Source organism: Podarcis melisellensis (assembly GCF_964234715.1).
Source record: "Podarcis melisellensis genome assembly, chromosome: 5".
NCBI lineage: Eukaryota > Metazoa > Chordata > Lepidosauria > Squamata > Lacertidae > Podarcis > Podarcis melisellensis.
In genome coordinates this window covers 70449106-70474851 of record NC_138537.1, presented here as the reverse complement: position 1 = coordinate 70474851, position 25746 = coordinate 70449106, and the positions used below count along the sequence as shown (strand labels likewise).

At 41.6% G+C, this 25746-nt stretch overlaps 2 long non-coding RNA genes across 18 annotated transcripts in view; one reads left to right on the top strand and one right to left on the bottom strand.

Annotated features, from left to right (window-relative positions):
- On the bottom strand, positions 1-25746 carry LOC309370939. Of its 17 annotated transcripts, none has more exons than XR_014168736.1 (6): positions 24196-24333; positions 22539-22592; positions 21889-22251; positions 9032-9132; positions 5123-5328; positions 1-3032 (listed from the first exon to the last, which is right to left on the bottom strand). It is a non-coding gene; the product is annotated as an uncharacterized lncRNA (long non-coding RNA). The 17 variants fall into 17 exon arrangements; XR_014168741.1 differs by having other exon boundaries at positions 24163-24266; XR_014168744.1 differs by lacking the exon at positions 24196-24333 and adding an exon at positions 23294-23429.
- Positions 24202-25746, top strand: part of LOC309370942 — a 45844-nt gene continuing 44299 nt past the window's right edge. Inside the window, exons 1-2 of the long non-coding RNA XR_014168749.1 lie at positions 24202-24568; positions 25154-25252. This is a non-coding gene — a long non-coding RNA (uncharacterized lncRNA). The remainder of the gene's footprint in view (positions 24569-25153; positions 25253-25746) is intronic.

The following is a 25746-nucleotide window of genomic DNA, read 5'->3' as shown; positions in this document are numbered from 1 at the left end:
TAGGGCACTCTCCAGCAGGGTCTGTGCTGCTTGGGCAACTACAAAAGATGCAGCATTCACATCTGCAATTGATGCACTAACTGCAGGGGGGTCATAAAAGACATTTTTTGTTACAGAATATTGCCTTTTAGGTTCTGGTGAAATGTAATAACCAGTGCTTGATTTAGGACAGTGTGAGCAGTTCCTCCTGTGCAAGACACCAAGCTGAGGGGCCGCAAAATACAAATAATGCTGCCAATAAAACCTAGGGTGTTTTTTCCCCAGCCAGAACTTGCCGGAACTCAGCTCTGGCACCTCTCAGGTGGGTGCTATTGTCATTCTAAGAGAGCAAAGGAGGTGTTCATGGTGAGTTCCGACACCTCTTTTTCTAGACAAAGACCACTGATAAAACTTATCAGTTTTACAGGTACCAACTGAGAAGATCCATTAAAAACAACAGCTGTACCAAAAGGAATCATTGTGAAAATAGGAAATATTTAGGGGTGTGTGTGCCAAATTTTGCCCTTGCTCAGGGCACCATATTACCAAAGTCCGTCCCTGGTAGTGTGATCCTCTGCAACAAATGAGTGACAGCCTTGCACTTAAGTTTGCTAACTAAATTGACTAAAGGGAAAAAATGGAATGGCCCCTGAGAGATTAGAATGAATTGCATTTGAGCTCCTGATATATATAGGGCTCTCTACTAAGGTGGGGAACTGTCACACTAACTGCTTAGCGTGCAAAGTGGCAGCCCAGTGGAAGCTGATGCCACATTGATGGTTATCAAAGAGAGAGGGCTCCAAAACAAGGGATTGTAAGCTAGTCTTTCCGAGCTGCAAAACTGATTTAACCACCAGGAAGTAGGAAACACGAAAATGTATCCAACATTAATTTCATTACTGAAAAGTACCAATAAACAAATGCTCAGTACTTCTTGATAAATAAACCAAATGGGATCCAGATACCTGAAGATCCAGTGAAATTGCCAAACCACCATGCAAATTAGTTGCATGGGCAGGAGCAGCAGGAAGTTGCTCCATTTACTTTAAATATTCCCATCAGCATATTGCCTTACATGAATAAATTTCTTGTGGGCAGATTTCTAACCCTATACTATAGGGTCAGATGCATTTTGAATGCTATTTAATTTGCCTAGAGTCCAGAGAGTTCTTGCTTACTGGTTTATTACGCACTATTTTGTGCCACCAAGACGCTTTTTTCCTGGTTTTGAGCCAAAGTGGCTTTTCCAGAAGCTTCCTAGCAGGATTGGCTCTGGCAGTGCAACTACACAGTCTTGACCTCTCTGCCACTTTGGGCTTTCCCCCCTCTGTCCTAGTAAGTGGCAGCAACACAGCTGCCAGGATGCTAACATTGCAGCTTCACCCCACCAGATAAGCTGCTTCTGGTTTTGTAAGGTCTGCTGTTACCAGATCTGCCCATGTGAACCCCTATCTCTTTACTAGAGACCATTGCATGCTGCAGAGAGTATTTTCTGACTGAGCTAACTAACAAACGGCAGCAAGGCAACCTTCCAGAATAGTTTTGACTCCTCACATCATTATGGGGCAGCAAAATGACTCCAACTAGAATGTATGAGCAAACAGCTAGTCACGGGCACTCACTGTGATGCACAGAATTGGAAGGCTAGTTTGGAACTGTTATCCAAAAATGTGGCCATTTAAAGCACCCACACTAGGATGTCTTGTGCACTGACCTGCTCTTCAAGAGATGATGTTGAATAATAGCAGCAAATTGAAAGCGGCTGCTTGTGCACACAGTGTCATTGCAGGCATTTTCAGACACATCTTTCCCCATTCTTTTACCCTAAGAGGGCAAAACATGCGTGGTGAGCAGCTGCACAGAACAGGCACTTGGTCATCAAAGTCTGCTTCTGTGCATGGTTTTTGTGATTATATTATATTATGTATGTATGTATGTATGTATGTATGTCGTCATTTCAAGGGGCTACCATATAGCTGGAGATTATGATTTGGATCTTAATGTAACTTAAGGAAGCTCAAAGAAAAGAAGCTTCAGGCCTCCTCCTCCCCCTGCACCCAAAGCCTGAGATTTATTCCCTTTGTTTCCAATGTGTGTGGGGGGAAACATGTGCTAGTCATAAGGCTGGCTTTGGTAGCATGTTGGGGGCCTGGGAGAACAATGAGTATGAAGGATCCATTCCTTCCCAGGATCTGCCACTGGTATGCTCCTTTTTGCCTCTACTAACATTGGAGCACGGAGATCAGTAAGGTAAGGGCTGCAGAGGTTTCCACAGCAACAGGGCAGGAGCTCACAAAGTTGGGTCTCAGTCTCTGAATCATCCCAGGGATGATAGGATTGCACCCTTAAGGAAGACCACAGAAAGAAAGTTCCATAACCCATTCTCTCCTCGGCAATCCTCAGACACCCCACATTATTCAAGAGGGCCCCCACCCCTGCATTCAGGCTTGGGGTGTGTGTGCATGGATAGATGTCAGGGGTGGGGAAAGGAGGAAGTGGGAAACTTTGCTTCCATGACCTTTCTTATCCTATGTGATATATCCCTGAGCCTTTGACACTCAACACTCAATATTTGGGAGAGAGTTCCTTTTCAGAAATTAAAATCTGATCTCTGTTTCCTTCCCTTCCCCAATCTTTTTTCTTAAGTTTTACATTGCAAATTAAAATTCCAACATTAAACATCAACGTCATCATTTAGAATTCCCTGAATCCTTCAACTCCCCTCCATCCTTCCATGGTTACAATTGTCAATCTTTTTTCAATTGCTTCTCTTATTTTCTCTTATTTTTTTCCTTATTATAAGCATTACTCAAATCCTGCCAAAGTTTTAGTTGTTTACATTATAAATTTTCCCCATTCCTCCTTGAAGTTCTCCTCTTCCTAGTTTCTGATTTTCCTAGTCAGTTTCGCCATTTCGGCATAGTCCATCATCTTCATCAACCATTCATCTCTGGTCAGGACTTTGTCTTCTTTCCATCTCTGGGCCAGTATCATCTGCACTACTGTCATTGCATACATAAATAATCATTTCTGCTCCTTTGGTATCTTTGCACCTAAAATTCCAAATAAAAAAGCCTCTTTTTTTTTTTTTTACAAATGTTATTTTAAACATTTCCCCCCAACTCATTATAAATCATTTCCCAGAATGTTTTTGTTATCTTGCACGTCCACCACATGTGGTAGAATGTGCATCTGATCTTTGTTTCCTAATACTAGAAGTGTATGACTTGACCTAAATATTTTGATTCTCTCATAAAGCCTGCTAGTCATAGAGGTAATGCTGTACACAGATGTACAGTGGTACCTCAGGTTACATACACTTCAGGTTACATAACGCTTCAGGTTACAGACTCCGCTAAGCCAGAAATAGTAACTCGAGTTAAGAACTTTGCTTCAGGATGAGAACAGAAATCGTGCTCCGGTGACGCAGCAGCAGCAGGAGGCCCCATTAGCTAAAGTGGTGCTTCAGGTTAAGAACAGTTTCAGGTTAAGAACGGACCTCCAGAATGAATCAAGTACTTAACTGAGGTACCATTGTACACTACTGAGGTCTCTCCTTTTCTATGAATGCCACAGAAATTTACAGAAAATTGAACACTGCATTCAGAATTTGATGTCATACTTCGAAAAGGAATTACTAAATTTGAAAGTTTCAAACTGGGGAAAACTGGTTCCCCCCGCCCCAGCCATAGTTGCTTTCCTAGCCTCAAAAGGGTGTATTATACAATATAAGCATTAACTCTTGCAGACTCAGAACCAGCTAGTTTAATCTAGAGAGCATTAAAGACAGCACATGACCCAAAGCCCAACAGGTGGCAAGAGTTAGCCTCTAACAGTTGTTTGATGATCTAATGTCAAACTCATTGGTTGCATTATCCCACATCCTGAGAGCAAACAGGTGACCACATCTCCCAAACCACAACTGGTTAGCAATTTCAAAGAGAGAAGTCATGAAACTGACTGACTAACAGGATACAGTACTTGGCCTACCCTATACGGACAATCCCTGGTAGATTGATGTCATGACACTCTTGTAGGGAATGTACAGAAGAGTGAAATGTTGTTCCTTGAGCTCTGAGCAGTGAAGACTTCCATCTCTTGCATGTGGCTGCATTTAATCAAACATCTTTCACCAGCACCACATTTATGAGGTTTAAACAAAAGCACTGGGGCTCCTTAGCTGGTTATTGGTCCTGCATAGCTAAGATGGTTAGGCGCCAGAAAGATATGGGAGGCAAATCCCAAGAGATGCAGAATCTCAGCACATGGTGTTTACCTTCGTTTCCAGGCACTTAATATACACTGATGTGCCTTTGAATTGCTTGTCATCAGGTTGTCTTTGGCATTTGGATTCCCCTGCCCTCTTTTTAGTCTCTGGATGGGAAGCCCTCTATGTAAAACAAGGAGTTCTTCCTAATTAAAACCTGTGATGCAATTCTGAGTGGCAAGTGAGTTTTAAATTATTTATAAAACAAGGCAGATCTTAAAAGGGACATTGTTAGGAAACTGTATGCTAATATATGTTACTTCTGGAAATATCCTTTGCTGGATGGAAACATGAAAGATCAAGGACTTCAGCTAATGCTTGTCGTCTGCTGTCTAAAAGTCTGTAAAGCTGCTGGGATTCCACTGGTACCAACGGCGCCTAAGGACTCTACTAATATTTTTGTTAACCAGGAGTAATGGTGGCAAAGTCACCTTTTATTAGGTTTTTGAATTGGGGAAAGTGGAGCTATGGCTCACTTCTGAACATGGAGCTGCTTTTGGTCTTTTGGGTTTGGCTTTTGCTGCTCAACTCCCCATGGGACTCTTGAGTCCGCTAAGATCCTGATTGCATTACCTGGGTAGCCTGGCTATTCTTTTGTGATGGTTAATACTTTAGTTCCTGAATCCAGGTCACAGGCCTATTCATACACAAATGTGCCCTGAAGTCAGGATTTGTAAGCGAAAAGAAGTCTTTCGCCATTTGCCTCCCTTACTGCAGAGGAGTATTTGAAGTCATTGAAAGAGTCAAAATGGCTTCAGAATTGCTTTCCTGTACTATTTCAAACACATGGTTTATATATTTAGATGTGTGGCATTTATGAATATTTATTCTATATTTGAGACCTCAGAATTCTTATAACAGCAGAAACATCTTTACTTGGATCTGTCTTGATATTATCATCATTTCCTGGGTTGGGGGGTTGGGCAGGGAGAGGGAGACGCCATATAAATGAATGACATCCTTTGGACACAATGGGCTCTGTTACTGTTTCGCTTTATTATAGAATTTCATTTTGAAGTTCCTTCCTTTCTCTTCCAGCTTGTTTCTTTATGTCCACTGAGCTTCAAGCTCTGTGTGAAAGTCTGGGAAAAGAAAATGACAAATCGATAGGAGGTGTGCTCATTTCAGACCATTAGCGGAAAGTGGCAAATAATTATGCTTTCTCTTTTGAGTTTCCCTTTTATTGACAGTACATAAAAGAGCTTGCAAAGGGAGATTCTCTTCTGTCGCCTGCTCTTTGAGCTCTTCTGGTGCTTATCTGCAGAGCTCCCTATGACATGATGCTACAACCTCTGTTCCTTTTTTGCAGTCCAAGTACAAAAGAAGGGGTGGCCTTCTGGGCCATTTAAGGACCACTTTGAGAAAGCATTTGTAGAAATGACTGCTGCAGGAGGTGTTATACTCTCATTCATATGCCCCAGGCAATCAAATCAAAGTCATAAGACTTACTTGTCTGCAAAGAACAATAGCTGATAGATGCCTGCTAAAAACTTATTGTTTTGGCAAGCCTATCCAAGCATGGGCTTTTATTGTGCTTACTGATTTTTAAATTCTGTTGATTTTATCAGTATTTAAAAAAATCATTTCACTATATACACATTGCTTTTAAACTTTGTTGATTGTATCACTGTGTGTATCAGAGCATGGATAGCTTAGTTGGTTAGAGTGTGGTGCTGATAATGCCCAGACTGCAGGTTCAATCCTTGTATGGGACAGCTGCATATTCCTGCATTGCAGAGGGTTGGACTAGATGATCCTCAGGGTCCCTTCAAACTCTACAATTTAATTATTTTATATTTATTTCTGGCTTCAAGTAAGATTAGAAAGAGAGAGAGACAGTATTGCAATACCGGTAAGTTGCACAGCAGATTCAGAGGTCTAACGCAGGCATAGGCAAATTCGGCCCTCCAGATGTTTTGGGACTACAATTCCCATCATCCCTAGCTAACAGGACCTGTGGTCAGGGATGATGGGAATTGTAGTCCCAAAACATCTGGAGGGCTGAGTTTGCATATGCCTGGTCTAACGGAAGTTGAACTAGGTTTGAGCTAGCAGATGATATTTATGAAGGCTGACGCCCTTTCTTCAAATCACTGATCCCTTGTTTTATGTAATTGCCGTATGCTGTAGGTTATGATTTGCAGTGTGGCAAATTATAATGGTGAAATTGTTATGGCCTTTGGCCAATAAACTTTTGATTGATTGGGGTCTGTATTTTTCAAGAAAAGATTTTGCATGGTGTTATGTTAGAGACGTTTCATAGCAGTCTATAAAAGTTCTTAAATAAATAACATTTAAAATGTGCTTTATAAGAAAGCAAAAGAGAGAAGTTAGCATCTCTGGTAGAAGAAACATTTGGTATGTTTACTCTAGAGTGGAGTTAGTACTGCCAACATTTCAGGTGGCAGATACCAATAAAAGAAGACTGAATATTGCAAGACAGTTCCAGCAGCCTAGCCTGGGTGTCCTGTCTAGGATGGGGGCAGATTTTCTGTACCTCAGAACGCATCCCTAAATGCAACCATCTTACTTCATCCCATAGAGTTCAGAGCTGATAGCCATTAAGATCTGAGATGGCATTACTGCTACCCTGGGTGCCATTACTCAGTAATGCTAGTGCAGCAAGACAAAGAAAGTGTTGTGTGGCTTGTTGTTATTATTTTGTATACATGATTCAACTGAAGCTTGTTAAACATGAGGAGGGCCTGACAGCGAATTCCAGTCCACGTGTCACATAGTTCTCATAAGGATACTCCGCATGTGCGCTGAAGACAAGAGAAAAATAAGCAGCCAGATCAGATGCAATGTGCAAGCTGGCTTGGCCACTATTTCACAAGAGCACTGAGAGGTGCCCTCCTGTTTTCTTCAGCAGAGCATACGCGATAGGATCTGCCCACCAATCTTCAGAAAGAGGGCTCCACTTAAGATCATTCACTCCATGCTTTTTTACTTGGTGTTTCCACTTCCTATAAGAAGGCAATTCTTAGTGAGAAGAAAGGCGGCTTTTGCTTCACCTTATGCTTCTCATGCTTGGGGGGAAGATCTCAGCAGTGGCTGCTGTGTGCTTTTCAATCCCAAGCCAAAACTTATGACCCCTAGCTTTGCTTTGTCTGATTTCCATCTTGTCACTTCTCCTGCTTTATTACTTCTGCTGTGTTTTTATTCATTTCTCTTATTTTACAAGCAGGTCCCTGAAATGCTTTCTCTGGCTATGTCCTTCCTGCAGCCCTGAAGAATCAGTTACCAAAATCCCAACTGGACTTCCTGCCAAATTGCTCCAAGTAGCAAAAAGCTGCTCCTTCCCCCACTTTTTCTTCTTCTTCTTCTTCCCCCGCTTCATGTGCCTTGTAGGCATCTCTGCTTTTCCTCCTTTTCCACAGATGTTTTGCATTACTGCATAGTCGCATACAGGAAAGCAGGGGACTGTGGAATATTTTGCTAGATTAAGTAATGCAGGTCAGACCTGAAATTGTGTAGGAGACAGATAAACTTATAAAAGACTTGCTTGTTGAAGTCTTGATTTTGTGGGCTTCAAAGCAGCTGCGGGCTGATTTTTTAAAAAATGGAGGATGAAGGCTGACATTTGGACAAGCAGCAAAGCTAAGACTTTGCTGCCCTTATTCTCCTTCACTCACACTAATTCAGAAGGGCTCCAGGCCTCTGCATGCATTGAGGGTTGCCAACCATTCAGAAAAAAGACTCAGCCTAATGTTTTCTTTTTAATCTCTGGGTCCAGGGATACAGACAGATAGAGAGAAAGAGAGGCAAAAATGTTCCTCTTTAATCAGGACTTTGGCTGATTGACTTTTAAATATGTTGAAGGAAGTGGGGGGGATTATTGGTTTGTTGTGAGCTGCCCTGAAATCTGTGGATGAAAGGCAATATACAAATTTGTTCCTTAGCCACAGTCATAGTTCATAGCTCAAAGGACTGTAACAGGATAAGGAGGTCAGCATTTCAAACTCCTGCAAGGATGTGTGCTGCCAATTATCTGCTTCTGTTACTAGTGTTCTGCTGAGTGCGAACGATGCGCGGGAAGTGGGAAGCCTTGAGGAAAGGTTTAATGGCCCCTTGCCACAGCACCACTACTGCAATCACATTTGCAACTCTCCAAAGCGGCAATGTACAATGAAGGAAATGCCAGCAGATCAATCATGGATGTCTACTGATGCCATGTGCAGTTGGCGTCTTGGTATGCAGAAGCTGGCCTTACCAGGGTTGTCTGTGATGGACAGCAGGGAGAGTGCAGTTTCTCCTTCTGGGCTGGTCTAGTCTGGCAAAAGTCCAAGGCAGTGTGATGCAAGTCACTTCTGTCAATATACAACATTCCAGTATATGCTTTGTGTTATTCCGAGACAGTAGTTCTGCATTTTCACTCAGCGTTTTATGTTTACGTAGGGGACCAGAAGTGTGCTCCTGGGCTCAGAAAGGTGGCTGAAGTGAAGGCCACTTACGAATCTGTGCATTCCCTGCTTTACAACATGCAATTCACACACAAAAATGTCCATGACGTCCTGCCCCAGCAGACCAAAATATCTCCAGAAGGCTGCCGTGTCCATTAAAGTGTTAAAAATGAGGATATATAGCAGGCAAAAATCTCAGTTTCAGACTTTTCACGAACATATATAATCTAAATAAGAAGCAATCCTCCCTTCAAAGGTTTCAGGATATTTATTTTTAGGAATTCCAGAGCGTTCATAAATTGAGCTCTTTGTCTGAGCCCCTCAGAGGAATACATTACCTTATTGAGAAATAATGTCTGGGGGTTCATTTCACAGGGCTTACCTCTGGACTCCGTGATGGAGAAACAGCAGATTTCAATTCCCATGCCCCTTCTCTGGTGCAACTTGTACCGTAGCTGTAAAGCAACCTCCAACCACAGCAACCTGGAAAGAGGTGAAGGAAAGAATGAGCATTTAAGCCAAGAAAAGGAAATGGAAAAAATTTATGTAGATAAGATCTCCCACCTTTTTGTAAAACATAATGGCATGAACTTACAAGTTCAAAAAAATAATATCTAACATGGGATGGCGCCCCACAATAACCCTTCATCCCAACTCTTATCTGTAGGATAATCTGCACTTAGGTTTATTTGTCTACGCTCCTCATATGTTTTGAGCTTAGTGGGTGTGCCTTGGCTGTTGGATATATCCTCACTGGGCTCAGTTTCATTATGTCAACCCTTCCACTTCCATATTTATTTATTTATAGCAGGAGTAGCCAACTGCTACCCTCCTGAGGTTGTTGGACTCCCATCATTCCTAAACACTGGCCATGCTAGATGAAGCTGATGGGAGATGGAGTCTAATAACCCCAGGAGGACACCACATTGGCTACCACTGATTTCATAGCTTTTGTAAATTACTTTTTAATATACATTAACAAAGTGTTTTATAATATAACAATTAACCGGGGGGGGGGGGACCAATCTGTTGAAATACATAAAACAGCCCAATAGCAGCAGGATTATCTTCAAATCTTTAAGACAGCAATTTTTATCAGCACTACAGGTTGTTAGTCAATGGTGGGAAGACAGGATTCCATCTTTGCTGCAATGTGTGAAGAGGGCAGTAGAGCAACCAGGAACAAGTTTTGGTGCTTGTTATCCTATGCAAATCTCCAAGTGTTGACAAGAGGCGCAATAATTTTCTAAATCTGACCTAGGTCTATAGAAATGTGCTCATTATGGGATCAACCTCTGGAAGATCACTCTAGAAAGTATGTAGCAGATCGCTTCAGAAACCATCAGGCAATACAGAGAAGAGACCCTTTTATATTACCAAGCAGGTCTCCTAGCCATCCCTTCCACTCAGGGCTGGCCCACCCATGAGGCAACTGTCTCAGGTAGCAGGGTCCTCAGGGGCAGGTGATGTCATTCTTTCTCCCCCCCCCCCATTTTGGGGTCCGCCTCAGGTGCCAAAATATCTTGGGCCAGCCCTGCTTCCAATACAATATGGTTCTAATCTGCAACATCTGCTACTACTCTTGTCTAGTATGATTAGACTGAAAAGAAGACAGGGTGCCAGTTCCTTTAATAATTGTGCATAACAAGGATTTGTTTGGTTGCTTGCAAGTGGAGCTTGTTATGTGAGAAGGAGAAGAAGAAGAAGAAGAAGAAGAAGAAGAAGAAGAAGAAGAAGAAGAAGAAGAAGAAGAAGAGTTCAGATTTGATATCCCGCTTTATCACTACCCGAAGGAGTCTCAAAGCGGCTAACAGTCTCCTTTCCCTTCCTCCCCCACAACAAACACCCTGTGAGATGAGTGGGGCTGAGAGACTTCAAAGAAGTGTGACTAGCCCAAGGTCATCCAGCAGCTGCATGTGGAGGAGCAGAGACGCGAACCCGGTTCCCCAGATTACGAGACTACCACTCTTAACCACTACACCACACTGGCTCTCCAGAGAAGCCACACTCAGGGAAATTGTCTCTCTAAACTAGGTCCTAACAAATTACCTGGGAGTAAGTCCCAGTGAACGGAGATGGACTTACTTCTGAGTCGATATGTATTGGATTGCACTGCCTGCTTATGTATTAAAATATCCTCTAAATTCATATTTTGAAGGGGAATTATCGTCACAGAAATGGAAGAGAATTATGAGTAAAAAATGTGAAAACAACACAGATCGGAAATTGAGAGATTCATAATGATAGTTCACAGCTCTACACATTAATCCTGCTCACTCTGAATAAAAATTGCCACAAAATGTCACTAAAAATTAAATGTTGGGGCAAATGTGGAGGTTCCTCCTCAAACTAAATGTCTAAGGAATTTACAGGAAAGCAAAAAGTTTTCAGGAATGACAAATGACATTTCTCATGGGGTATCATAACATTTTGTATACTGATGATGCAATTAATTAAAGGAGGCACAAGGTCTAAGTGTTGAAAGTCTGCCAAAACCCTTCATTTACAAATTAAACAGGTTCTGTATATAGACCTCCAGAGGAGAATTGCTATTGGACTAACCTTTTGTGCAGCCAAATCCAAGGGGGAAAATGGCCTCTTCTTGTTCCATCTCTCTAGGCTGCTTATATAGTTGACAAAGTGGCAAATGGTTAAGACACAGAGTTCTCTCACCTGAACCCCTCCTGTGGTGCTCTCTGTTTTAAAAGCATTTCAGGCAATGGCTGAAAAGGTGTCAGTCAGCTTAGCTTCTATATGAAAATCTATACTGGCCATTCACCTCTGGAGCAGCAGATACAACTCATTGTAAAGGTCTTGAGTACTACAACTGTGCTGACACCAGGATCATTCACATTAATAATATTTCCAAATGGGCCCCAAATCTGGCAACACCTAGCCATTATTAAAAGTCTCTGGACTGAGCAACTACAAGGTGTGAACTTGTGAATTCCAGCTTGATTGTAGGAAAGGGGGCAAGGTCAACAACAGGCTTGTGAAGAGGCAGGGGGATGAGTAGCTGCTTTTCCAAGACTGCAGAAACCTCTAGTCAGCCATGTTTATGATATATATGCAGTATAATTACCTCAGAACCAGTATTCAGACACTCTCCTGTTATATCATAAGGAACCTTAAAGTGGTCCCACCACCTCCAAGTTCTAATATTCTCCTGAAAATTAGCAATATTGAGGTCAGAGCCAGACTGCAAAAAAGAACCCTAAAAACAGGAGCAGATGCATGGTGACTGGACAGAAGAAATTGCAGTGTAGAGTCTAAAGAGCATCTAGGTCCCATTTCACATCAGAATTCATGTCACACAGCTGCATGAGTAATAGCTTGGGAAGACTATTCATATTAATCTGTATTTTACCCCATGCACCTCTCTCAGAATTTACCCATTACCACCTGCAGACAAGGTTAAATATTAAATATATTTTCCTTCACCTCTAAGGACACATAAGACCATAATTGTTGTCTTGCTGAATCTCACTAGGATCCACCTAACTCAGCATTCTGTTTTCATTCCAACACTGCCAAACCATATGCTTTCATACACTCACAGTTGGGACATGGAGGTGATGACCACTGAGTGGTGAGATGTTGTTTTCAATGAGTTATTGTCCAGAACCCAATATATTTTTTCTTGGGTAGACAAAGAAAGTTTAGACTCAATTAGTGTGTGTGTTTTTTTATTTTTTATTTTAATCCCAAATGCATTACTCTTTTACTGCATTACATCTACTCTTACGCCCGGTTTGTAGAGATCTATTTGCAGCTCTTTACAGTCTGCTTGAGATTTCTGCAAAGTAAATAACACGGCTATTGGTTCACTCACTTCCTTCCTTCCATTAAGAAAACTGTCTAGTTATCCCCACCTTCTGTTTCCTGATTTTTATCAGTTACTCATCCTTAAGAGGACTTCTTATCTGGATTACTACTATTTATACATAACCAGCTGATATTTACCTATTGGCAAGAAGAAGAGTTTGGACTTGATATCCCACCTTTCACTCCCCTTAAGGAGTCTCAAAGCGGCTAACAATCTCTTTTCCCTTCCTCCCCCACAATAAACACTCCGTGAGGTGAGTGAGGCTGAGAGACTTCAGAGAAGTGTGACTAGCCCAAGGTCATCCAGCAGCTGCATGTGGAGGAGCGGAGATGCAAACCTGGTTCACCAGATTACGAGTCCACCGCTCTTAACCACTACACCACGCTGGCAAAAGGAACATGAAATCATTAGTAAGACGGCTTTGCTGTTCTGAAGGCTAGTACAGTATAATATTATTAAACTGGTTTTAACATGGCTATTGCCATCTAGAAGACTTTCCCCATTTGACATGACCGATTAGGGGGCAAAACATGCAGTATAGGTTTTTATAGCATTAAAGAATATTGAATTAAGTAATACTATCTGAAAGAGAATTTGCTTGTTTCCATGCATTGAGACATGACCTTGCACACCTAAACATATATTTCTGCTTATAACAAAAGAATGCTACCTGTGGTCAATCAAATCATAATGTGGCACAAGCAGATAGCGGATTGTTAAGCTATGGCACTCACACCCACAGGAGGCAGTGATGGCCACAAACCTGGATAGCTTTAAAAGGGGATTGGACAATTTTGTGGAGAATTGGGCTATCAATGACTACTAGCCATGATGGCGGGGCTCTCCCTCCACAGTTGGAGGAGGTAATGCTTCTGAATATTAGTTGCTGAAAGCCACAGTAGCTATTGTGCTTGGGTCCTGTTTGTGGGTTTCCTACAGGCATCTGGTTGGTCACTGTGAGAAGAAGGTTGCTAGATAATACGGGTTATTGGCCTGATCCAGCAGATTCTTCTTATGTTCTTATGGTATGGGTTTCAGTTTCCTCAATGCCAGAGGTAGCTGAGGTAAAAAGAGCAAGTCTAATAGGATATACACACCAATCTCAAGAACAATGAACTTTTTCATTTCCTGCAGGAGAAAGAATTTCCAACCAATTAGACCTGTAGGAAACAATTTTCCACCCTCCTAATACAATTATGAAACTGAGCAATGATGTTCTCCTTCGCTGAAATCCCATCCTCATTTGTGGCTATTCCACTTGTAAGAAAGGGGATCAAGGATACCTGGATTTATGCTTGATAATGCAAACAAATGAATTTCTTGCCCCAACTACTTCTCATATGAATCTGAACCACAGTTTTATATGAAGATATATAATCTATAATATAACTAGCAACATGAAATACAGAGGTATGGATTAACTGAGAAAGCCTTGCAAAACCTTTTATAGCTTTCAGTTCTGAAGGACTCCCCCCACCCCATACCAAAGTTTCAATGCTTTTTGAATTTCAAACAAATCCTGATCAGGAAACTCAGCCAAAATGTCTGGGTTTTGCCTGGTTTCAGGTTGAAGCTGTACTGAGCGAAGGCTTGAAGCTGCTCATGATTTCAACCCTCCAAACAATAAACTGAAATATAAATTATAAATTGGCTCAGCTTCATTTGAAACTCAGCCCAGCCTTCCATGAAATTCAGCCCAGCTTTGCCAGAAGGCATAATTTGAAAGTGAGTTGGTCTGGGTGTCAGAGATGGAGTGGAAGACACTTGGAAACTTCCTAAGTTGCAACATGGGGAGCATTTGTTTGAAAATTCTGGAAAGAGAATAAAGCAGCCTTCACCAAGATTGGGGCCCTCAATATTTTTGGACTACAGTTCCCATCATCCCAAGCCAGCATGGCCAATGGTCAGAAATGATGGAAGTTGTAGTTCCACATTTGGAATGCTACAGGCTCCCCTTCCTTGATCTAGAGTTTAGATTTTAGTTAAATACACACAGTTAGCAATGCTAGACATGCTCAGATTGTGAAGCCAATTCTCAAGATTAAAAAGCTAAATGATCTTCTCCTGGGATGCACGGAGGAGTGCCGGTTTTTTATTATTGATTCTGGGTCTGGTAATCCCATTCGTATCCTCAGTTTTAAAAACAACAACAAAAAACCAGCCCCGCAGAGCACCTGCAGCTGCCTCCTCCTTCCTATTGGTCAAAGTAAATTTCAGCACCTTGGGGCTGTTGTTCATAAGATTTAGGAGGCTAGGGCTTTGCTTACCTGAATCTTGCTCACAAGTATTCTAGCAGGGTATCTGAACACCCGGGACATCCCTATGACTATCACTGGGAGTAAAGAACTTAATATTTAAAAGCTTACACACATACAGCTGCTAGTTGCAGTGATTACTGTCATTAGCTTTTTGGCTGTTTGGGGATACAGTGGTACCTTGGTTTAAGAACAGCTTAGTTTATGAACAACTTGGATTAAGAACGCTGCAAACCCGGAAGTAGGTGTTTTGGTTTATGAACTTTGCCTTGGAAGCAGAACATGTTCCGGTTTCTGTTGAGTGTGTTCAATTTGTAAATTGAGTCCCCCACTGCTATGGGAAAGCACACCTTGGTTTAAAGAACGCTTTGGTTTAAGAACGGACTTCTGGAACAGATTAAGTTCGTAAACCAAGGTACCACTGTGTTACTTGACCTGTTTGTGTGCTTTATGTTTAATATTCTAGATGCATTTTATATGACTTGTTAATGATTGATCAACAATAATGATTAATTAGTAGATTGTTAATTTAGCATTGCAAATAGTTTTATGATTTTAATCATGTAGCATGGTTATTATAGTATTTCTTTGGCCTGTTATTCTGCTGTAAACTACTCTGAGCACAAATTTGTAGAAAATGTGTTATATAAATAAAATAATGGTGGATATAATAATCCAACCTAAAATCTTTCAGTAACTTGTCAGCTGAACAAATAACCAACACTCAGTGTCTTGCTTTACATTCTAAGCTGGAAGGCAATTCAATTTGCATTCCTGTTTTCTGAAAGTAACAAAGAACTTTGGTGACATGTAAACTGAAGGGTGTGTGGTTGTGTACATGTGCAGTGTTGTCCATCACAGACGGTGATGGGAAATTGGAGATGGCTTTTAAATATGCACATAGTACTCATTAATATGTATGTTCACTGAATATGTTTGGAGAAAGGGAGAACTGTGTCTTATGCATGTACAGGGTTGTGCTTGAATGTGTCTTTGGAATCTGTCCATTGATTAGTAGCACACTTTGCTAGGAATTACCTAGCGAAAGTCCCCTCTGGCAGGCAAAGAAAGGCAAAGTAATGGAGTTTTAAGCAAGAGGCAAGTCTGAGGCAAGAGAAAGTGCAGACGTCTCTAGGAAATAAAGACCATTCAGCACATGTACAAATCCCTATCTTCAGCTTTGAAAGCTAAGCATCTCTGTTGTTGCACGGCTGAGTAACTAGGCTTTGAAATATGTTATAAACTGAAAGCAACTGACTGACATTTTCAAGATGTCAGAAAATTAGGAAAGCTGGACAGAAGCACTAGGCCAAGAAAGAGACGGGGAAAAGAAAGAAAGAAGTGCATTTTGTGCCAAGAAACCCTGAGCTGCCAGAATGACTACTTGCGCCAAGAGGCTCCAAAAGCTTTGGGCTTTTTGTACTACTTGACCCAAGTACACTGTTCTTCTGGGTCTGGGCTTCAGGTTCAGTGCAGGAGGTCGAAGGGATTTGGGATGAAACCAAAGAGGATATTTGTGTGCATTTAATGCCTAGCTCTGGGATTATTATGTTGAAAAGCAATCCATTTCCCTTCCCTTCCCCAGTTCTTTCGGAATATATTGCATTCAGATTTAGATTCCTCCATATTCTTACCTAGATGAGGATAACTATTTCTGTTACAGATATTATTATGAGTTTGTGTCTGGCTTGATATAGATACACTTTCATGCTTAATCCAGACTCAACAAGTGTCGCTATTTTCCAGGGACAGTCTTGGATTTACAGAAGCAAACCTGGTTTCTGATTTGATCCCCGAATGTCTCCTTAGGATGTTTCTATTTTCATCGGAGAAATGTTAGAGGGTATGGAGTTATCTAACCCCCGAGCCATCTGAAAGCAGCGCTGTATGGGGATGTTTTTTAATGTTTAATGTTTTCTAATGTTTTTATATATTTTGGAAGTAGCCCAAAGTGGCTGGGGCAACCCAATCAGATGGGCAGCGTCTAAAAAGTAAAATTATCATCATCATCATTATGGAATAAAAAGGTAAAGGAACCCCTGACCATTAGGTCCGGTCGTGACCAACTCTGGGGTTGCGGCGCTCATCTCGCTTTATTGGCCGAGGGAGCTGGCGTACAGCTTCGGGCCATGTGGCCAGCATGACTAAGCCACTTCTGGCGAACCAGAGCAGCGCACAAAAATGCCATTTACCTTCCTGCCGGAGCGGTACTTATTTATCTACTTGCACTTTGACATGCTTTTTAACTGCTAGGTTGGCAGGAGCAGGGACCAAGCAATGGGAGCTCACCCTGTCGTGGGGAATTCGAACCGCGACCTTCTGATCAGCAAGTCCTAGGCTCTGTGGTTTAACCCACAGCGCCACCCATGTCCCTCATTATGGAATAGGACATCCCTATTTTCCTTGGAGAAATTTTGGACAAGCCTACTCCTAAATCTCAGGAATATATTTTGACAGTTAGGAAGTCTTTGCGATTTTTGCCATCTATCCTGGGGAAATCACAGATCACCACCATAAATGGTGTTGTTCCCTAGCCAAAGGCAATAGCTAAATATCAGGCCTTTGGGACGCTTTGCTTGTCAGCATGCACAGACTACCCATAGCAGCCATCACACTAATGAAGCTCCTTGGAGTTCCAGCAGGGCTATTTCACAGCCTGGTTTCTGTAGCAATTTAGGTTTTTATTGCCTCTGGGACAGAGCTTCTGCAAGTCAATGAAACACTCTGCTGCAGTGGTAAAAGGTGTAAATTGAACTAACTTCATGGGGTCCCCAAGAAGCAGTGACAGATGAAGGAGGCTTTCTCCCCTGTAACCATTCTCTTCACTATAGCTGGGGGGGAAAGAAGAAGGTTGAGGTGTTACAGTAAGAAAAGCAATATTTTATGAAAGTTGCAAGCTGTATGCCTGAAACAGTCCCCCACAGAGTACTCTATGGACTGGTGTTTTCTGTTTATTGTACCTCACCGCACCTAGACCTGGTTTCCTGCTGGCTTTCTTCCTTCCCATGTCCTCACTTTATTTTACCTCAGTCACTACAACCATTTCCAGTATTTGTCCAAGTTTCCACTTAGTTCCTTCGCATCCGACCTCATACACTTCTGTTTGCCTTTCTCTTCTATGGTCTGGACTTGGGCCCCAGACAACGGCAAAGAGTTTCTGAGTTCATTCAGAGGTGACAGTGTAGGGTGTGCAGAGATCCTTTAAACGGGTTTTTAACATTGCACGTTATTGCATTTTAACATTCAGGTTCGCTTCAATTGTTATAACCCACCCTGGGGCTTTAAGGGGAAGGGCGGGTAAGAAACTGGAATCAATAATTGTTTGTCTTCTGTATCTCAAACATTTGTATTGTTATATGTAATAAAATAACATAATTAAAATTTAGGGAGGAATGCTACTACCTTCACTCCCAATAATAACAACAACAATAATTCTCTTAAAGTATTGTCGATGAAACAACCCTAATTTGCACTTTGTGTTTAGGTGTATGCTTAATTTTAATTCAGTTGTATTGTCTTTATTTCTTCCTTTATTCTTGCATGTTATTGAAGTGAATATCCTTTCTTAAAAAGAAGTAATAACTGAAAATCAGCAGCAGCAGCATGCTTCCTCTCTCTACCCTTCCCTGCCACCCAGCTGCCCAGGCTTGAAACCAGATTGAAATGGGGCTAGATTATCCATTTCATCCAATAATCTATGGAGCTGTATATGAATTCAACACACTGTTTCTGTCCCTGTTTGGTTCTTTTCTCAAACTTTCCTTCTTCTCTCACTTAGTTTCCCCCCTTCTGTCTAAGTCATGTCAAACACCAGCCTAATTTAGACTCTTGAGCACATTTACCAAGATCTCTTGTATCCCTCTTGTAAATCTGTCTCTCTGGCTACTACATTTGCATTCCCTTTTGCTCCTTCAGGCTTTCACACCAGTTTATGTTCCCAGTGCCTCCTGTGTGACATCCATGAACTTGTGCCAGTTTTTGTTGGCTGATACTCAGTTTTAGGATGCAGTGCAAATAGCAGGAGTTTATAGTCTTTTCTCCCAAATATTTGGGAGAAGGAGCCAACTGCAGGCCATTTAGAAAGCTTGGTTTCTTGAACTGTTCTCTTCTAGTCTTTTGTTGGGGCAAGGTCAATAACACAGAAATATTAACTCAGTAGGAAACATAGCTAGGGATATCTGTTCATATATTGCTTCACTGGTAAAATGAATACTTAGTTTCCTGAGGTTAAAGACGTACATCCTGGCATGCACTGAAGATACCACTTTGTTCCGTACTTGAAACATATATTCAGAACAAGAGCAAAGCATATTCCAGATCTGAGGCAAAGTGCCCTCCGTAAGTCACTCCCCACCCCAAAGCAGACTTGTCAGGTGGTAAGTTGCAGCAAGAGGCCAGCTGCAGCACCGGAGCACTGGGCTTATGTGGCTAAACCTGCTGGCACTACCATTGAATCCACCACAATGCAATGCTGTAATTATGCTCCTGTCAGCACCAGGAAGGAAAAGTATGCCCAAACTAGGCTAGTGTTAGCAGTGAGAGAGGAGCTTGTGGGGACCTCAGCATATGCCCAAGAATGGTGCTTGCTGGTGCTGGCCATGAGCACATTAAACATGTGATGGGAATTAAGACCCTGGGTGAAGAGGAAGGATAAGGTTATTTGAGGCAGCCCATTAAGAGAATCCGCATCACTCAGGGTACGCAGGAAGCAAAAAAGGCTAATGCTATTCTAGGCTGCCTCAACGTAAGTATAGTGTCCCAGTCAGGGGAGGTAATAGTAGTGCTCTGTTCTGCCTTGGTCAGACCACACCTAGAGTACTGTGTCCAATTCTGGGTGCCACAATTTAAGGAGAGTTATGACAAGGTGGAACATGTGTACAGGAGGGTGGCTAAGATGACCAGGGGTCTGGAAGCCAAGCCTTATGAGGAACGGTTGAGGGCATTGGGTATGTTTAGCCTGGAGAAGAGGAGACCATCTTCAAATATCTGATGGGCTGTCCCCTGCCTAGCTGCATATAGCCTCTCCTGCTTCTAGTTAACAGTTTCCAAGTTGGTGTTGCTCTTGAAAGTTCTTACACGAGATCTACCAAATTCTGGAAATAACTAGAATCTGCTTGTGAATTTATGGGTTTACTCTGAATTGGACTTGGGACACAAATGAAATAAATAATGTTAGAAAAGGGGCAGATGACTGCTGGGAAAATGAAAGAACAAAGCTCTGTCCCTGTATGCATGTATGTACATATTCATGGATTTATTTCATGGATTTATATCCAGCACTTCAGTAAGTTCCCAGGGAATCCTGCAAAGAATCAAAAATACTTATCATGATATAACCCTTGATCTAAGAAACCTCAGCTTATGTATAGCCAAAAATGTGGCATCTGGAATTAAGAACCTCTTCTTTCATTCAGATTACAAATTGAAAACAATTCAGACTCAAACTGAGGATTACGGTGGTTTTGGCTCTGTAGCTACTAAAGGGGCCATGAATTTCCTAACTTTTATAGGATGTACGGGAGATAGGTTTGAACTTTTTATGCTTGCCTCTTTTAAAATTCTATAATCATACGGCTGTTCAATTCTCCTGGGTAAACTGAGACCCAAGTAGAATTTAGTTGGTTGTAAAATATATATTTTGTGTTCTCCATCATATATATCCCTGGTGAATTTATTCATTCTCTAGCAGTCTTTTTTATAGCAAACTACAGATGTGTATTACTTAAACAGATTGTCCCATCTTCTGAGCAGAGTCTTATTGAGTAGACGGATGCTTTGATAATATGAAGATTTCTTGCATTTTCAGAAACTAGTTATCTTATTCTCACCTCTTATTCAAAAACAGCACTGAAAAAATGATAGAATCTTTAAAGTCTTTCAACTACAAGTTTTTAATCAACTTGGTTTTTACTTGCCTCATTTGGAGATAGTAATATAAAGCTCCAAATTTTTTGGATTATTTTTGTGTCTTAATAATTTAATTATATGAAATAAAATAACTTAATCCAGAGCCACATGCATGATTCTTTACATCCTTGGAGCTTCTGCATGAGTGGAGCTCTGTTCATTTAAATCAGGGGTTTGGCCGTGGCCAATCTTCACCCAATAAGGGGTCCAATTTGGCCTGCAAGGCCATTTCCCCTAAAGCATCATCCATCAATCAGATGGAATCACTGGGTGATAGATGAAAACAGGCCCCTTGCTAGGTTACTTCACAGAAGCAACAAGAATAAAGCTGTTCCTCTGTTAAGCAACCATTTTGGTCTGACTTCTTCTTTGAAATAACCTGACAATGGGCCAGTTTTCATCTATGTTTGGACACTAGGTGCCGTTTTGATTCAAGATGTCAGACTGAAATGTTCTAAACTGATTTAGACAACTCTGAAGATACTGTCACCCAGCTTGGCATGATGGCTCCTGAGGTGGAGCAGTGAGTTAATCCCTTGTGCACTCTATTTTACCAGAGTGAATTTAATAGCAAAGATTTATGGTTTGGCTATCATTAAGCATCATGCAATTATCGCCATCGGCGAACTGTCAACAGAAGATGTTCAGTCTGCCATGTTCCTCCTCTGTAAGTCCACCACCAGACACCATTTTGAATCAAGGTGGTGGGCCAAATTATTCCAAACTGCACCACTTAAGATATCATTGCTCAAATGGGCATGGCAGTTCCCAAGTAGTAGATTTTGGTCTAGGCTAGGACTTCAGACTTCATTTTGACTCAAGGTGGTGAAGTGAGCCACCTGCAATGATTTGAACACTTTTGAAGATGATATCATTCCCCAATGTGGCATGATGGTTCCTGAGCTCCTAGAGTAAGTTTGAGCCTACGTTCGAATACCATCAGATGCCATTTTGAATTAATATGGCAGGCTGAACCCTTCATAACAGCACTGATTTTAACCATCATTTGGCAGGAATATAATAAGACTATGCACCAGATTTGGCCAAAATCCCAATTCCAAACCAAATTTGGCCAATTCAAGCCGATCTCAGCTTTGACCAAGTTGGGTCAAGAGAGCCCTGTACTACCCCAGGTTGAGTTGCCCCAAATTAACCAGGGCCATTTTGCAAAACAAAAAATGGATTCTTTTTCAGCCATAAATATATATATATATTATCTGCTAAAATGTTCCCTTATCCATTTAAATTTACCTCACTTGCCCTCAGTGATAAAAATCACATAGCCAGACATGATTGGCTGCATAGTGTTGTGATGTCATGCTGTGATTCCTGACAGTTATTCTCATGTGACTACTTCAAAATCGAGAAAGAAAATGAAACCATAGTATTGCTGTTTCAAAACTTAAAAAATTAATAAATTTATCAGGTGATATTTACACTCCACTGGAACAGCTATTCTTGCCTTTAAAATCAATACTGGCAAATATTCAGTGCAGCTCCAGTTATAACATTTTTGGAAATCAAATATAAACACACTATACTTCCCTCTTAATTCTTCAACATGCTTTTGTGCTTTTTGCAGTCCATCAGGTTTTCTCTTCAATCCAGTAACCCCTGAAACAGATCCACTTTTTCATATTGTAGCTGGGATGTATATTTTAAATACAGCAAAGCAGTTTTCCGGGGCATATCCTCCAGACCCCTGTTTGTCAGCATTGTTCTTCTCATCAACCTTATCTATCTTCCACATGTACATACTAAAGTGGAATCTCTTTACAAGAAAGCTGTCGGTATATGTTGTGTCCTTGTTGTGCCCTTTTCATATAACCTTCTTCCCCCAGAGGAGTACATTTTTTTTTAAGTTCACCATTTTAGGTAATTCACAAATGCTAAGGACTCACAGTTTTTACACGTACTGTACAAGCCTTGATGGTAGCCTTGTCCAAAGGAAGGAACTGCAACAATAAAAACATCTGTGTAAGGCTTCACCTCTTCAAAATCTCAGAGATCTACTCCTTCAACAGGTTGTCAACACAATAATTCTCTGTAAAGGATTTGTGTCATATGCCAGGAAAATTGAGAGCAGAAGTGACAATGACACATGGCCCCTCAACTTTAGCTTTTATGAAAAATGGGTTTCTTTAAGGGACAGGGGGTTCCAAACCCAGACCCTGCTTCCATCACTACAATGGTCAGAGATCTTCTAGATTCCCCTGTGCCTTAATAGGGGGACCACTACTAACAGAAATGGAACTCCTTTCTGTGACTCCCTCCACCTTTCTTCACCACCTGCTTACTCACCCACCACCTATCTCCCTTCTAAAAAGAAAGCCAACAGCTCTTGAGGGAGGTTAGGTGATCCTGGGTGACCAGGCCAGCAGGCCACAGCTCTTTCTGAAGAGATGAGAGCCTGGGAGGGGAGGGTGCTGCTGGTATTTGCAGGGTGCAAGATTGGCCCTACCAATAGGCAAAGTGAGGCAGCTGCCTCAGGCAAAAGATTTTCATTGACACAAAAAGCCCACAAACTGTTAGCTATTTATTATGGTTTTTTTTTTACAGTATTGCGATACAGTGTAAAATGGAAAAAGACACTTGCAAGGAGGAGCAACAGCCTCCTCTAAGTCGGTGCCATGGGGGAGGTAGATGCAGGCCTCACCTCAGTTCTCTCACACAACCTGCTATATTAAGGGGATCCCTGAGGGCATTTTGCCCCGCACCTTAAGCCTTCAAAAACATGCCCAGACTTCCCTGCAGTGAACGATGAGGTGAGAAGTTATGTGATAATTGTGTACTAGTAGTATGAGGAACAGATGACTTGTGAAATGCCACCAGCTTCTCCTGCAGTGGCCAAGAACCTCACTGGAAATTTAAAACAAATATAGCAGACGGAAGAGTAGTACAGTGGTACCTCGGGTTACATACGCTTCAGGTTACATATGCTTCAGGTTACATACGCTTCAGGTTACAGACTCCGCTAACCCAGAAATATTACCTCAGGTTAAGAACTTTGCTTCAGTATAAGAACAGAAATCGTGCTCCGGCGGTGCAGCAGCAGCAGGAGGCCCCATTAGCTAAACTGGTGCTTCAGGTTAAGAACAGTTTCAGGTTAAGAATGGACCTCCGGAACGAATTAAGTATTTAACCTGAGGTACCACTGTACATTCCGTATGTGGTGGCAATTCCACCCTTGCATAGTGTGGCATCATGATGCTCCACTTCTGATCACAGCCTCACGGTATCTTTGGCCAGGGGCAACAGTTTTTCTTTCATAGTTTATTTGTGGTTCTGAAAGGCAGGCAAAACCAGCCCAACATATTTGGGAGAGGGTGCTTTTTTTAAAAACAACAACAACAACAACAACAACAACAACAACAACAAAACAACATTCCTACATTTATGACATTTAATTCAAAGTCCACATGTGAACATTTCTGGCCAACTCATTGGTTCTATGCCAGCAGGTGTAACAGGAGAATCTGCACTGATGACCTAGCAAGGTTAGAAAGTAAGGTTCCCTGTATTTACACCAGGGAGCTTCATACTGCAACAGGTATGTACTCTCAGGAGTCAAGTTGTTTGCTCTGAAGCAGCTTTCTGTTGCTGCTGCTCTTGTTCCTGCTGTTCCTGCAGTTTCCTCTCATTCTTCCAAGGGCCATTTTTTTCTTTAGCGGCTCCTTCTCTTTGGCTGCTGCACTGTCTTCAATTGGTGCTGTTGTTCTAGACCGTTCTTTTACAATAAGGCAGTCCCTCAGTTAAGCAGCCATTTTGGCCCACCTCAATTGAACACAGCGCCATCTGTGGTTGAAATAGCAGTACAACAGCTAGCTCTAGGTTACACCCTGTCAGGTCTGAAGCTGCTTATTAACTTAAATCTTTTTATTCTGATGGATTCACAATGTAATGGAAAGTCCAAATGTGAAGGAATCGTGAGGTAGCAAACCTTTTATCGTACAAGACCACTGTAGTACAAAAACAAGCGTCTCCCTTCTAACTTCTACCGGCACTGTTTCTTTTATCCTTCACTTTGTCTTGCACTCTTGTGGGTTTTAAAATCTCATTTTCCATTACATGTGATTTTGACAGCAGGCTTTGTGTAGATATCTTGCTGAGGTCACTTATGGAGCCAATTACATGGAAATTGCTCCCAGTTTGGATGTTTGTTTGGTATTCGGTTGATGTTTTGTCTGTTAATTCCGGAGAAGTTTCCTTCTTAGGCGTGTTAAAGGCATCTGGAGGTGAAGAAAGTCAAGGTGATATTTTTTTCTCCCTCCACCATAGAAATGTGAAATAAACTGAAGTGCCAGGTCAACAAAATCCAAATATACCAGAAGACAGAGACAGGAAACTGTAACGAAACAATAAAAACTCACTCTTCGATTTTGAAACATCAAAGGCTTTGTAATGAGGAAATGTATGACAGGGAACAGGAGTTTATAAATAGAAGAATTGTGGGAAATGTCACATTAAAAATGGGCTTGACATTCTTACGAGATGTATGTTTTGCTTAAAATCCTAGGTGTGCAGAAGTCTGTGCCCCAAAATGACTTCAACAAGGCCCAGAATTCACTCATCCCAAGAGACTCCATCTGACAAGGTTTGCTCTGCATGGCAGAGGGTGAGTCACAGACTATGGTTCTTTTGTGCCATATTCCTGCCTGTGCAGGGGGTATTCCTTAGGTATTGCATACATTTAAGATGGCTGGCTACCAGCGACTTTTCTCATTTGGAGAAACAAGTAGCTGTAGGAGCAGAAATGTTTGAGGTGATGCCAGTTAGTGCCAGTTAGTTCCAGGGAGAAGGCAGATCATTAAGCTTAAGCTGCTTTCTCCTCCTTCTCCTCCTCCTTTGTATATGTCTCAAGGAGATGTACAAAATATAATAAAAGTAAAAACAGCACAGAAAATGAATGATTTTTTAAATTTAAAAAAAAATATACAAACCAGACATTCGGGGCAGAGACCTATGCGTTCAGTGGGAACAAAAACTTTTTCAATTGTTTCCAGGAAGTGCAGGCAGTGGGTGCCTGTTGTATCTCAATTTTTTCAGCCAGCCCCAGCTTGCTCCAAAAGAGGGAACTCCACAGAAATTCAAAATGGCATTCCTGTATCT